Here is a 13,815-nt window from a genome sequence, read left to right as displayed (position 1 = left end):
CTGTATTAGGTTGCAGATTTCAGACGAGAAGTGGGAATTCAAACAATGATTTGTGGGCATCTTGCCGGGTAAAATATTGTTGGCCACATACTGTAGCCCAGCGGAATAAACAGGAGGATTAAACGCTTTTTTGGGGGGCTGTTAATTTATAAGTAGGTGAGATCACTTGAATGTAAAGCTGGTTATTCAGCATTTCTGAAACTCATGTGAATGATATATGGCAGGTCGTCTTCAAGGTTGTTACTTAGTATTGTCCCAAACAGAATTAGGCAATTCTTGCTGTAAAATTGAGCAAAGCTCTTAGCCGTTATGGGCAGTCACAGAAATCCAGCTTGCTAGGCTGATGAATCAGCTGTGGTGATTTCTGTCCTGTCAGTGTCACTGACAGTGTGTTAGCTGTGGTGTATGATGTGAACATCAAAGATGGGAAATGATGAATGAGAAATGTATTGGACTGGGCTGGGAGTAAGGTGTTGGGAATCACTTGCTTTACCTGTGTGAAAACTTGATTCTGTGACTGTTGTGGGCTTTGGAGAGCTTCTGTGGTCATGGTTATAAGGTGCTCAAATTTAAAGGTTTCCTTAATTCTTTCTCTTTCTAGACTTTTTCAACCATAAAAGCCAATAAGTAAAGGGTAGGTTCATCATTAATTATGAACCGTGTGGGCTCTTTCTCACAGCATGTGATTGGAGCAAAAGAAACCATCTTTGTTTTAGTTTATTTTCACAGTGTCCAGGCCTTTGGCGCTGGCTGAAGACCAGTAATGTTAGCTCTCGTACAGTGAACAACAAAATAACTCTCCCAGTGAACCTAGGAAGATAAATCCCCAGCAGTGATACCAGGTGCAACTGCAACCGGGATAGCTGCTCTGGAAAGCAGTGTTGCTGCCGCTCCTGCTGCTGGGAAAACCGGAGCTTGTAGCTCTTGTCCGTGTTCTGAAAAGCCCTGGGATTCTGCTGTCATCTTGAGTTCAATCTGTTAAGTCTTGTGAAAACAATAAACTGGCTTATCTCCAGTAACATGATTTTATCTTGAATTAATGATAAGTTGTCTTTTCACACAAGGCAAGTGCTTTTGTTTCAAACTGAAATTGCTTTATCTTCTTGGAGGTTGTAACGCTTTAGCTAACGTGTTAAATACACTTTTTTTCTCCTTTCTCTAATAATCCTTTTACTCTCAGGCTCTTTGATCTGCCCTAGATTTTAAGGAGTTATTTAAAAACAGATCTGTGTTTTGGTGGTTGAACTGTGGTGCTGTCTGTGAAATCAGGAACTGTTTGGAGAATGACATCTGAGTCTGCCTATGTTTCTGCATGACTGGAAACTGTCACTGCTCATTTCAACTTATTAGTGTTGGAAATGGATATGCTGTTTCATCAAGAGTACCAGGATTCAAACTCAAATGTTAGTCTCAAGTATAAAAGAAGTAATGATTGCAGTCCAGAGCATTTGCACAGATAGGGAATAAACACTGTGATGCATCTCAGAGGTGTTTGGTGCTTTATCAGCAAATTGCTAAAAGAAGGTTAGTGACATTTTGGACAAATCAGGAAAATACTACGTTTGAATAGAAAAGCTTAATATAAGGAAAGATGAGGTGCTTCAGTTCAAGACTATTCTATCAAAGACATTAAACTTTGTTTTCAAGAGGGACTTAAATTGGAAATATTGCTGTTGGGGTTAAACAGTGGAGCATTTGAGAAATTCAGACTTTTTTGAGTGCACTGATGCAAAGCTCTGTCTGAAAGCTGAACGTCTGCAATGGCTCTCAGTAGTCTGTGCACACACTCAATGCACACACAGAATGGATCTGGAAAATGCAGACCTTGGGAAAGAAGGCCGGATCCCCTTCTACATGCATAAAGTGCTTGGATGTGGGAGCGCTGCTGGCACATGGTGATTTTTTTTTCCCATCTAAAAGGGCTCTGGGCCAAAACAGCAGAAAGAAACCAAAGGAGTCCATGGCCCACTTGGACGGGAATGGGCCCTTAATGTAAGAGCGCCGCTGCTCTTCTTGCCAGGTCCTACCGTGCACAACCGGATACTGCTCTTTGTTCTTTATTCTACCACTCTATTAAGTATAAATAGACTCTCTAAGAAGAGGTTGTTTGCCCCTATCCCTTCCCTCTTGCCCATGCCTAATGAGAAGCCCGCAGCACCTCTGCAGCCAAGGGAGAACATCCTGGCCAAAATGTTTGCCTGGTCAGTTAATAAGTGGAGTGTGGTACAGTCATAAGTTCACTCTTGTTTTATTTCTTTCCCCCTAAACTCAACGCAGCAATAATACAGTGATCTAGGCTATTAAGATTCCTTTAAAAATAAATTTTAAATAAAATCAAAAAACTCTGCCATAATTTACAGGAACATCAACTTGTTTTTCTCTTTGATGATAACTAGAAATATTTATTTTTTTCCATTTTTTCCAAACAAGGGAGAACTTTGCCAGCTTTTAACAACTGCTACACGTAAGAGTTGCAACTATATGTAAAAAAAAAAAGGTTTCCGTTTTTATCCATCAGGAAAAAAAAAGCTTCTGAATAGTAATTAGAATATCTCTCCAACAGATTTGGAAGCAATAATAGGGAATGCTGGATCAGTTGGAAAATACAGTAGGGATTTCTACAAGATGCAGTATAAATAAAGCTGGACTTGTGCAGAAATGCTTATGAAGGGTGACATTTTTGTTGTAACATGTGGTCTGTTGCTTTCTGATTTGGAAGAGGTGCCACATCCAGTAACAAAATTCATTTCTGTAACAGAGTAGTTAAGACTTTAGCTCAGATTAAGAGAAATATTCCCATATTAAACCACTAATCCTAATTAGTGGGTGATCTCTTCCAAGTAAGTCATGTAGGAAGTAATGATCTGATTTTCAAAGAAATCTTACCTGATCAGCTCTGAGCTTATATTGCATGAAGTATTGCCCATTTTTGCAACTCTTACACTAAATATCATTTTAAGAATATGTGCTTTCCTCAGATATATGCTATGTGTCTAATTAGCTCAGGGGGTCCATTGCGTTCTCCCTGGTATTTTTTTTCCCCCGAACTCCTTGTGGAACTACAAAGATAATTTGTCACGCATAGGCTGTTTTAGGTTTTTGCTTGACCCCCTGAAAGATTCATAGTTACCTTGTCCATTTTGCTCTCACAATTTGAGTAGTATAGAGCATAGGAAATCTGTTTTTGTCCTGGTCCTCCAAAGGAAAATTGCCATGGTAACTGGGCAGTATCTCTCCCACTGGGACTTGAGTTAGGTGTGCCTATTTCATTTAGTTTTCTAGCTCTCTTGAAACACAAGCGGCAAGTCTCTGAACTCCAATAAAACAGTGTCGTTGGTGTCTTAAGGGAGAGTATTTCCCTGCTGTGCCTGCCTTAGCCGCAGCCCCTGTGCATCTGCCTTGGCGAACATCCTTGCTGAGGTTCATATCCTGCTCTGACCTTTCCCAGGCTCAGAGGTGGTGGCCGTGCTCCTCTCCCTGCCTCTGTGCAGCAGCTCTGGAGAGGTGACACTGCAGAAGCCCAGAGTGGAGGGGACACCCAGTGGTTGGGAGCAGAGGCTGGGAGAGGACAATTTGCACCTCTGCATCCCTGCCTCTGAAATGGGCACAGGGTCCGGCTGGGAATAGGGCAATCAAGACAGCAAGTGGAAGCCCCATCTCATTTTTCTTTAATACTTTTTCTGCTCTCTGATCGTAGCTTGTAGCAGGAGGGTCTTGTTTGGTTCTTTCTGCATTAGAAGAATTAGCCGCTCTTGGTTGTTCCTGATCTTTCTGCACCAGCTGCACCTGCAGGAGCAAAACCACGGACAGCCTGTAAAGTGGGAAATGGAGCCACAGCCCATTTCTGTCTCACATGTTAATAATACACAATTAACAAGTTGCAGGAAAGAAAGGCACTTTCTTCTCCTTGTGCTCTGAAAACAAACGAAGTCCCTGCAACTCCTGGCTGATGTCTAATGCTGAGACATCATGTACTCCTGGCACCCCTCATAACCAAGGGCATCCTTGTCAGCTCGTGTCTTGGAGTACAAAGTAGTTGCAGCAGTTTCCTCTCTCTATCCCTTTCCTATCAGAATAACAGGAATAAAAGAGACTGTGCATGTACTTACATTAGACAATTGTGATGGGATTGAACTATTAGAAATCACTTTGAAAGTACGTCTACATCATCTAGTATGAATAATTCTGCTTTTATTTTCATCCTTTTTTTTTTTTTTTGACAATGTTTTTAATATATACAAGATTGTGCAAGAATATGTGCAAGATTGTGATGGCCACTCTCTTTCTGGTTCTGTGTAAGATGTCCTTGTTTCTCCAGTGACGTTTTAGCAGTTAGGGCAGTGGGCCAACCATGCTGCTGCCCCCAAGCACTCCGCCCAGCATTCAACAGAGCAGAGGCCAGATCACAGATTATGAGCTAGATGCCTCTCTGAGATTGTAGCTCTACTGATTTTTTTTTTAACACTATACCTGAGAGATTTAGCACCATCTGTAAGCCTTTTGTAGACAGCAGTGTGTCACACACTCTGGAGCACATTTAGATGAGCCTAAAGAGGACCTGTAGAGGAGCAACAAACATCAAGGTTGTTGCTTGGAGGTTCACTTGTTGTGCAGATCCCATGGAGATGCACACGTGGCAATAGAGACTATATCAATATCAAAAACAATATGAAAAATTCATTGTGGATTTATTTTTTTACCATAGTCAGTTCCTTCTAAATTGCTGTGTTCAGTTTTTGCAGGGTATAATTATTTTTGCTAGGTAAGTTAGAACATCTGTAAATATTCAGTTCCAGCTGGTAGCTTCCTCTTGCCTACATCTCATCATCAGTTGATTTGCAGCATTTAGTGGTGGCTGTAGCTGTGGAACCCATGGAATAAGCAATAAATGGCAAATAGTGCTTTTCTGAGCACAGACATCTACCATGGCTATCCGGGACTCTGCACATAGTGGAGGTTTCCATAACTTTGTGATAAGTAAGAGAATTCAGGGAGAAGAAAAGTCCATAGATTTTATTTTCCATGGTGTCTTAGGGTGTTTTTTTTCCCCCTTTCAAGCCTAAAACACAGGGGAATTTGGTTCTTCATCAAAAAGCATTTTTTTCCTCAGGCCCCTCCCCTCCACTCTTTTTTTCCCCAACCTGTTTTAGTAAACAGTTTGAACTTGCTCAAGTTTGAGATGTAAAGAAATTAGGATGGTGACCTGGGGCTTCAAGGCATGGTTGCAAGCCAACTGTGTTACCAGTTTGGAAGGCATAGGTGTTTTGTTGTCTCTATGTCTATGAACATAGAGACAAATAAAGTATTCCAAAGCACTTTTCTGCCTTTTTGGAGGCAGGAAGGATAGAGAAGTTGTACATGCCCATGGGTTTTTTTTTTTTTTTTTTTCCCCCTTTTTGATGTTTGGGAGTGGGGTGATGTTTTACATGGCTATAATTAGAAAAGTGTTGTGGGTGCTTTGCATCTCAGCCCTGACTTGAATGCAAATAGTCCTTTAGTTAGGCAGAACAGATAGTTTATACCCTCAGGACACAGATTAAGAATAGCTATGTAAGATGGTAGGTATTTTCCTTCCCTCATGCAAATTTAGCTGAAAACATTTACCCAACCCCCTCCGTGTTCTGCAGTCTTGCTTAACTTGGAGCAAAATGGAATGAAATACAGCTTATGTAACAGCTTCCAACATGGGGGGAGGAATACAGAAAATATGGACACTTTGATATTAACTTTTTATTGTTTTTTTGCGTACAAACTGGATGGAGAGCTCATTTATGTGCTTCTATAATCCACTGGATGTGCAGATGACTTGGCCACGTTCTCTGGTGTAGGTTATGACAGAAGAATGTGATCTTTGATGCCCTTTCTTTTTAAGGAGATTGTATTAAAAATAATATTGAAAACTATGCAGTAACAGAAGGTTGAAACAATACATTGAGCTACAGTTTTAAGCTACATGTTTTAAGAGCTATCTAAGCATTGATAAATGCTGAAAACTCTTTTCTTGCCTGGCCATACAACTGTTATCTTTCAAAGTTTCAAAAAGAATACAAATATAATCTGAATAACATATAATTCTCTTTCACTGGAACTTTTCAATGGGATTTATAGGGTTGACAGGCTGCTTGTATCAGCATTGTATGCTCGTAGGGCAAACAGAATAGAAGTACCTAGAAAAGCATGAGACAAAAAATGTGCCATGTTTTTAGTGCTGTGAATTGTTATGTCTCTGAATAAGTCTTGTATGCAAAACATTTTTACTCCCCAGAGGAAGACAGGTGATTAAACATAATATTCTTATTTTCCTCTTGCAGAACTTTTGCAGATAAGTTAAAAAATGAAAGGTTTTGAAAGCAGTGGATTTCATTTAAATCTGTAGCCTGTGGGGGTTGAAGCCTCATCATGGTACGGCTGTTCATTGCAGAAACAGAGGAAAGGTATGCATTAAAATTCCCAGCTGCATTTTGACAATGCTGTGATCAATTCGTTATTTTGTTTTCCTCTTCAGCAGCCATCCCACCATTGTCACTCTCATGGTAAACAGAGAGTCCTTAAAAATGAGTGATTAAAAAAAAAAAAGAGAGACATAGATTCCTATTTCTGTAAATAGAGCTTCTTCTTGGCTAGTTTGGCTAAGAGAATTTGTTCTAATATTAGCTTTACAGACTGTGAAGTGTATTAATCTTACTACTTTCATAATGCTGAAGTATTGGGACTTGTAAGTCACTTGACCAGCATCCTGCTAAGCAAATATTCGCCTGATTCTTTTATGAATATCATGTGTGCTAAAACTTAAAGATGTCACAGACAAGTATTTGGGTAAGTTACATTGTAGATGGAATGCCTCTTCTGGAGAAATAGCTGCCTTTAATCTTGAATACAAGAAGATAGGAAGATAAAGTGCTTTACTTTCATTCTGGCAGTGCACTTGAAGTCAACACACATCTACATTCATTTCTTAAAGTGAAAGATTTAGAACTCAGAAATCCTGTCTCAAGTGTCATTTTTCTGAAATAACTTAATAAATTGGCATGTAGCCCTGCCATGTCATAGTTGGTTGAGGTCCTGAGGCAATATTTAGTGTAACAGAATAAGCAGAGCTTCAGTTAACACAATCGTCTTTTATGCAGAAAGAGACATTTATGGCTTTCAAGACAGAGATTCTTTTCACTGGCTATTATTCTCCTGATTCTTTGCATAAAATTGGAGACTGACACATTTTTGCTTTTTTTAGGTGGGAAAAGAGGTTAGTATGTTCACATTGAAGAGCCAAGAGTCTGAACCACACATGATGGGAGACCATGAACATTTGAAGGTCTCCAAAGAGCTGCCCAGGCTTTTTAATCAAAGATAAATTTTCAGCCTAATATATTAGTTATGTTCATCAAATTCCTATAGGGCCAGTAAATCAAATTAATCTTAATTAAATGTAATCCCATGGGGGAAGAGAGAAGCAGAAATCATAGTACTGTGTAGTATAAAGCTAGGAAGAATCATTAGATATTTTTCTAGCAAGTCGTTACTTTTTCCTCTTAAAATTTAAATAAATTTTGCATTTACATTTCTGTAAATATATTTTAATATAATCATTTTTAGACTGAAGCTAAACTTTAAGTAACTGACTGAATAGGTTCTTTTATTCAAGTATCAGTAGATTGAATACTCATCTAATAGCCTGTCTTCGCATGCATAGAGTCTAAATCATTTTTGATCAAATAGTGGTATTTGCAATTTTAATAATACTACTAATATTTAAAAAGAATTGCCATAATTTATGCTACTGTATTGTAGGAGAGGACAAGAACAAGAGAGAAGGAAGGACAAGAAAATAGGGTAGCTGTTTATATGCCTTATTTTTTGATGTACTCTTTAGTTGATTTTACACCTCCCCTAGGAACACTCAGGTTGAGAACTATGCAGAATTGCTTAGTCTTCTAAGGAAGTCTGTATTTTAATAAAACAGATGTCAGTTTTGTATATTTAGGTCTACTGCTTGTTTCTGTGTTTCTGAGAAAAGTGGTTTCGATTTACATCTATTGGATTTCCTTTTTTATTTGGAACTAATACTAGTTAGTCTTGTGGTAGGAGGTCCTTGTACTCTGTCTTGGAGCTGAACAGTGTGGCACAAAGCTGTCTTCATCAAACTAGTATTGGCCTATTTAAGGCCGGTTTAATTGGAGACAAGATGTGTTTCCATTGCTGCTGTGGAAGGACATACTGCTGCTCATCCATATTGATGTTTCAGAACAAAATTATTGCAACAAATGGACACCCCCAGTACATTCTTTTGCATTAAGTTAAGTTTTAAGAACCCACCGCTATGAAAGACAGCATTAGCTTTGATCCTTCTTCTGTACACCCTGGTTTACACGCCATCATTTATTTCTTCATTTGGCCCTTGATTAGAACAGCGTGTAGAAGCTTACAAGAAGATTTTGCATGGTGTGTGCTAAAGGTACTCCGTGGACATAACTTTTGTATTTCATCGTTCTGTGTTCTGGATGCTTAACCTGAAGTAGGTGGTTCACGTTTCAGGTTTTTTGTGGTATGGCACTGTACTGACAACAGTGCTTTGAGCCTCCTGTAAAATGAAACTCCTTCCTCCCGATCCATTCTTTTGTAGTCCTTTCTCTCCTTCTTTCTTCCCCCGGTATCCCTCCTGTTATTTCAGCACTCTTTATTTCTTCCTGGCAAGTAGAGGGATCCTGTGGTCACACTGAGGATTTATTATTAAACTCCAATAGCACTGCACAAATTGTTTTTAAGTTACAGACAATCAGCCCTGCTCGGGCTATGTAAATAATGCAGCACCTTACCTGACACGCTGGAGAGACTTCTCGAGTTTCTCACCTGAGTGGCTCTCCTGCAAACAGCTGATAAAGGGCGATTTCCAGTTAGACTGGTAAATTTTGCTTTGCTTAACAGGCTTAAAAAGGAGTCCTTTTCCTCTCCCTTGTTTTTTCCTTTTGTCTATTTTTAAATTTCGTAAAGAAATGAAACTTGTTAGGAGAAATGTCTCTTTCTTTGCTTAACAGTATCTTGTTTAGTTTGGTTTGATTTTTGGCTTAACCCTTAACAGTGGTTCAGAAGTTTGCTAAGCAATCGTTCGCTCTCGGCCTCGGGAAAGACTTTGAATAGGTTCTGAATGCAGCTATACCAATAAATTATACAGCGGTTTATTAGGCTGTTTAACAGATTGTAAGCATACAGATGTTGGTAACATTTAATTAGGATTCCCATATCTGCATTTTTTTTCTGTATTTGAAGATAAGTTTGCTGATTTGGTAAGAATTTAAAGTTTGGTCCTTGCTGGCATGGTCACCAGCATCACCCAGGTCAACTGAGCTATTTTTTTTTCCCTTCTACGAATGGAAAATCTTGTTTCCTTACTGCCAATCAGGCAGCTTCAGTTGGGGCACTGTTGCTGTCTTCTGCAGATCACATGGCTGCAGAATTGTCTTACTCTAGGTATGTTATCCTATATATATATAGCATATACCAGGTAGATTATCCCCTACACTAGGTATACTATTCTAGAATTATCCTAGCTATGTTATAAGGTAAAATTTCTGTCCTGTGTAAGGGTCGTGCGACTGTGAAGAAGAAAAAGAAGAAGAAGGAAAGTTTCATGTAGGAGCCTCATGGGTTTGAGCTAAATCTGCTCTGAACACAGCAAAAACTTGCTGCTTCTGTTCCAGAATGGGTAATATATGTGCATAAGATGCATTTGGTGGTACACGCCGTATCCATTATAACCTCCTTTTCCTAGTTTTATATTTAGGCCCTTAGTTTATTGCTCCATACAAAATATTAGTATGACCAATCTGTAGTCAATTCAGTTTTTAACTGTTTTTTTATTTGAGTTTGCTTATCAGTTTGGGTGGGACTTTGATCCAGGAGTGCAAGCAAGACTTTATGGCCACAATTAAAGGTTAAAAAAAAAAAAAAAAAGTAGCTCTGAATTTGTAAAGTAAACACTACTTTAAGAGGTTTAAAAGGGTGTTTCTGTTTTTTCTTTATTTATTTTTTTCCCCAGTAGGATTCAGGCAATAAGATTTAAAATGGTGAAACATTGGATTAAGGTTTGTTTGTTCAGAGGGATTTCATGTTTCAGTCATTGAGCATTAGTAAGGATAAATATATGACTTTATGTGCTAAACAAAAATAAACAAAATTAGAATAACTTGCTTACACTGGCAAGATAAACTTTTAGACATTGTAAAGGAACTTTATAGGCTACCTATTGCCTAACATAAGTTTTTAGGTACATACCATTTTTGATTGTGTCCTTATTCTATGTGGCTATGACTATGTCTAGACGTTGCTTTAGGTTACTGTGTTTTGGTTTCAATCTCTAGACAAAAATAGTGTGTAAGTAGAAGGGATATGCAAATGGCTTGTTAGAGCCAGGAAAAAAGTGTCTCTAGTAAGTAGGATAAGATTTGGAGTGTGCATGTGTTTTCTTTTTATTTATATCATATGACAAGTTAATCTGTCTTGGAGTTTTTTTTTTTGGTTTTTTTTTTTTTTTTTTGTGTGTGTGTGTTGTACTTTTCTTTTGGTAGATGTGGTGTGTGTAAATCCTGCTCTTGAATGTTAGTCTGTGCATATGTGCTATGTTGTGGACCTGCACTTAACAAGGGAACAAATAACATAACTAAATGATACGAGGCAGTCAAAAAGAAACAAGGGTAAGATCAAGGATGAACCCGTTTTTTCCTGAATTGTAAAACAAAGGAAGGGAGATGCTTAGCAAAAATGGAAGGTGACACTTTAAATGTTTAAATGTGAAGTGTTCCTCCTGGTCTGTTACTTGTAGAAGGGCATTATTTCAAGGCATTTCAGAAACCAGGAACTTCGTTAGGCTTCAATAAAAGAAACACTTTCAAGAAAACCTTTACAGAGGTGAATAGTGGTTGGGTTTTTGTTGTTTATTTCTGGAAACGGGGCCTGATTCCTGTTTTTTTTTTTTTTTTTAACCCAGACTGGGGAGCCACTGGAGATAACTTTATTAAAACAGTATTACTTTATAATTCTCCCTTATAAGGCTTCTTACAGGTCTCTCGGCATCATTTGGTGTTATCCATCACATACAGGCAAGAGAGCAAGGGGACCTTGTCCGGCAACAGAAGAATTTGTCCTGTTTCATACTCCTTTGTAGACTCTGAGGAATATATCTAGCCCAGTGATTCCTAAAACTCCTTGCGTCCCAAGTATCGAGAACTCTGCTATGATCAGAGTCTTTCTCTGAATTGCATCGCTCCTGCAGATGTGTAAGGCAATGAAAACTAGCAATAAAGGAGGTGAAGTTGTAGTGGTAATTATGATAAAAATGCATTTACGGTGTTCTACTCTCTCTTTTTTTTTAAAAAATAAGAATTCTATTGAAAAAATTACATTTTGTTCTAATTTGTCCTTGTTAGAGTAGGCAGATTTTCAGATGCACAGTTCTTCCTTCAGATTTGACAGAAGAATTTGCTGGGTTTTTGTTAGACGTCATACTTGGCTTTTTTTTTTTTTTTTTTTTTTTTCCCCAACAACTGCATTACTGGACTAATAAAAGATATAACATATCTTGCTTTTCATAGTTTTATTGTTTTTTAGGGTTATTTACCTTGCATCAAGATACAGTGGAGAACATCAAATTCTGATAAGCCATTAATTCATAAAGTGTAGGTCATGAGGAAGATGCTAATGACTTCAAAAACTGTGGTCAGTACTACTGATGGATTAAAAAGAATCAGTAGCTGTTGTGTTGCATAGCAGGTTGCTTTGGCTCAGAGCAAGTGCTTTATTACATTGATGGGCAATACCATCTGGATGGCACTGGAAAGCATCGCTTTGAAGGAGCAATGCTTTGACCCTAGTGAACTAGATTAGCTCTAACATAATAATTCTAATGAAGGATAAATTTGCAGATATAGGTAGGAAATAGTGTTTGAGAAAACAGGGTCATGAATCAAAAATCTTGGTATCCGGACACCTTGATATGATACCAGGTTGTGATTCTCAGGGAGAGCTTAATATATACTGAGGAAGAGCCCCTGCTTCTATTATGAAGTATAAACTATGTGAATGAATATGCTTGCATGATAAAAGTCTAAGAGGAGCTTGATAAAAAGTTATAGATGTTTCAAAGGTTATTGATATGGTGTGCTTTATCTGTCCTTGAGATAAATGTTATATAACTTGGAACTAGTGCTTGATTATATCATGGTAGGGGAAAATGGTCTGCTTCTCAGCTATTAAGATTAAATAACTGTCACTAAAACGGATTTGTTACAATATATGTTTAAAATAACTCTTTAGTGTCATGGCTGTCAGGTGGAACTCCAGATATATCAATGTTGAAGCCTGTGTCCTTTCACTCGAAGAAATAATTTCAGAAGCTGCCTGATCTTTTCTTTAGCGCTTTGCTTGATATACAGAAGGGATTCAAGACCTTCCTGATGATGTGATTTCAGTGTGGTGGCAAAATGAGGAATGATCAAGTTCCAGAAGAGACAGTAATTATATAGTTCTGAATTTATATCATCTTTGAAATAAAGGTTCAATAATTCTCCCCTTGGCTGAGAGTTTTCTTAAGTGTCTAGCTACTCTACTTCATCCTGCTTCCTTGTCCTTCTCTTTCTGAATGGTCTTTTGGACTTCCTTTCTCCAAGTTCCTTGAGGCCTAACAAGATAAGCAAGATGTAATCAATTTATCCAAGGTATGAATAGCAGATTTTCTAAATAATTTCCCTCATTATAATAAATGTTGGTCACTTGTACAGTATGTTTTTCCTTTCTAGAATAATCTAAGTCATTCCTCATGGTACAGGGGGTCAGTTGCCTGGCTTTTCTTGGTTCTCATTTATGACAGGGCTAGGCAAAGAAAGACTGGAGACTGCCTGGAAAGTTCTCTTCCCTTGCTGCTGAGGTCTGCTGTTCTTTTGGTAGGTCTTACACTTCCTAGGCTGCAGTGGTGAGGTATGAAAGTGGCAGATGATCTGTTTTACCTGTGTCTGTGCACATGCATGTGGTTTATTTGCTTCTGAGGATAATTATCTGTTTGTTATTTTAATTTGCTGAACTGAAAATTAAGCAAAAAAAGCCTGAAGAATTAACATACTTATCTACTCCTCTTAAAACAGTGGTCAACAGTATCCTATTGTAAGCCAACAGTATGATAAAAGAAGAGAATTGTGTTCGGATGGTGCAGATGGAATGCAAACTCTCTGCACAGTGACACAAGTATCTTAGAGGTACTTTTGCCATGAGGAAAATACCACTGCCATGGATTAGCATTAGAATGCTCTCCCAATTGCATGAAACACAGTAAATCTGAGAATCAAGGAGTGAGTCCCTCTGCACTGAACACATTCAGATCACTTGGAAAGGCACTTTCCTTCTTGCACCCCCTGCTCTCTTCCAAAAAGAAAGAAGACTGTTGTAACTTAAGACACCCTTTCCCATTTCCTATGTGATGCTTCCCATGAATCTTTTAAGCTGCATCAGTCCTTGTTGAAGGTCTGACAGTTAATAAAAATTTTAAGAGCATTTCAGAATCCTACCAAGAGTGGGCAGGGAATTTATGCTCCAGATATGAATATCCATATGTTCCCCATTGCAGTGCTCATGTGCTTCCTTTTAAATCTCCAATAGTGTTTGAAGAAAATACTCCTCCTAAAAAAAAAAAATGCTGCTATAAGTTTTGTTTGTTTGCTGTATACATGTATAGGAAGACAGATTTATTTTTTTGAAGCACTAACAAAAAATTCTGACTCCATAGAAGACCAAGTGCCCATTGATTTCAGAGGGGCTGAAACTTAACTGTCT

The sequence above is a fragment of the Nothoprocta perdicaria genome, unplaced genomic scaffold, assembly GCF_003342845.1.
Source record: "Nothoprocta perdicaria isolate Ctin4 unplaced genomic scaffold, notPer1 scaffold_190, whole genome shotgun sequence".
In the NCBI taxonomy this organism is placed as follows: domain Eukaryota; kingdom Metazoa; phylum Chordata; class Aves; order Tinamiformes; family Tinamidae; genus Nothoprocta; species Nothoprocta perdicaria.
The sequence above is the reverse complement of the archived record's forward strand: the minus strand, read 5'-3'. Positions refer to the sequence as shown.